We start from the raw sequence: 2,088 nt of genomic DNA on the forward strand, positions 1-2,088 counted from the left end.
AACTCATAATATTTAGTGGAAAATCTCTTGTGCTGCAAGAGTACTGGATGTAGCATTCGATGGACAAGAAGGTGAACCAGTATAAAACTCATTGTGTACTCTCTTCTCCTTATCTTTTTCATTTTATTTCCTATTATTTTCTGCATAGTGTTCCGCTGCACTTTAACTTTGATTTTGCAGAAAAAGCAGCCATTATTTTAAGACAACTAATTCACCCCCCCTCTTAGTTGCACTCTAATACTTACAATTGGCACCAGAGCTATACTTGGGTAATTTACTCTCAAAGTTTGATCCTAACCAAGATGGCCGGAAGATCTTTCCTAGGAGAAGGCTCTAACATCAACCGCCCTCCAAGCTTTGTTGGAGAGTGCTACGACTTCTGGAAGATCAGAATGAGGATTTTCATTGAATCCCAGGATTTGGATATTTGGAATGCTATTGAAGAAGGACCCTATGTTCCCTTCATTGTTATTAACAGTGTAAGAGAAATAAAGCCGAAACCTCATGGAACGATGAAGATAAAAAGAAGGTACAATATGATTTGAAAGCAAAGAACATACTAACCTCTGCACTTGGCATTGATGAGTTTTTCAGGGTATCTAATTGCAAATCTGCAAAGGAAATGTGGGACACCCTTGAAACAACTCATGAAGGAACCGAAGAGGTAAAAAGGTCAAGACTTAATACTCTCTCCCAAGAGTATGAAATGTTTCGCATGAAACCTGGAGAGAAGATCCTTGATCTACAATAGAGATTCACTCATCTTACAAATCACCTTCTGGCACTCGGAAAAGTTCTATCAAACAGTGGTCTAAATCTGAAAGTCTTGAGATCACTTACCAGGACTTGGCAACCAAAGGTAACTGCTATATCTGAAAAGAAAAGTCTTTCAAAAATGTCTTTGGCTGCCTTGTTTGGAAAATTGTAGGAACATGAGTTAGAACTTAGCCAATTAGACCAACATGAGGAACAAGAGAAAAAGAAGAAGAACATTTCTCTGAAAGCAAAAGTTGACAAATATGATTCATCCAGTGACGAATCAGAAAATGATGATTTAGATGACATGAGCATGTTCGTAAAGAAATTCAGCAAATTTCTTAAAAGGAACAAAGGTGCAAGAAGTGGTCAAATAAAGAAGTTCTCCAAGAACAATGATGCCTCCAACTCAAATCAAAATTTTATATGCTTTGAATGTGGCAAATCTGGCCACATGAAGATGGACTGTCCAAACTTAAAGAAAAGTTCCTTCAAAGGAAAGAACGACACTAAGACCGGACGAAGGGCATACATAGCTTGGGAAGATAACGACACCAGTTCTGCATCTGAGACAGAAAATGAAGAACAAGCTCACTTGTCACTTATGGCATCTCATCACTCAGATGATGAAGAGGTAAATGATTCTAACCTATTTTCTCCTTCCGAACTTCAAACTGCATTCAATGAGTTGCATGATGAATACGTTAAATTGTCTAAAATATTTCTAAAACAGAAATCTGAATTAAATACATTTAGAAATAAACCTTCATCATCCTCATGCCAAAATTGCATCACCCTTGAGACTAAAGTTTCAACATTGAGTCTTGAACTCAATAAACTCAACAAGAGTGGAAAGAGTTTAGAAAAGATCATAAATGATCAAAGACACTTATCAGACCGTAGAGGTCTAGGCTATTCTAATAGCCATGGTTTTAAGAAACCAAGTGTCAAAAGAAAAATAATCTTCCAAAAGGAAAGTATCCATACTCATGAAAAATCTAGGATACATGCTCATCAACCCATATGTACATATTGTAAAATGCTTGGGCATACACCAAATACTTGTCAAATTAGAAGATATGGTGTACCCCTAGGAAAATATAAATGGGTTGAGAAAGGCACTAACCCCTTAGGATCCAAGGAATATTGGATACCTAATAAAACATAATTTGTTTTGCAGGAAGATTTGAGAGCTGCCTGCAACTTATAATATCTGGATAGCGGCTGCTCAAAACATATGACGGGCGATAAAAGCAAATTCTCTATCCTGACTCCAAGGGACAAAGGATACGTCACATATGGTGACAATAACAAAGGAAGAATACTTGGAGT

The sequence above is a fragment of the Lupinus angustifolius genome, chromosome LG02 (genome assembly GCF_001865875.1).
Source record: "Lupinus angustifolius cultivar Tanjil chromosome LG02, LupAngTanjil_v1.0, whole genome shotgun sequence".
NCBI classification, from domain to species: domain Eukaryota; kingdom Viridiplantae; phylum Streptophyta; class Magnoliopsida; order Fabales; family Fabaceae; genus Lupinus; species Lupinus angustifolius.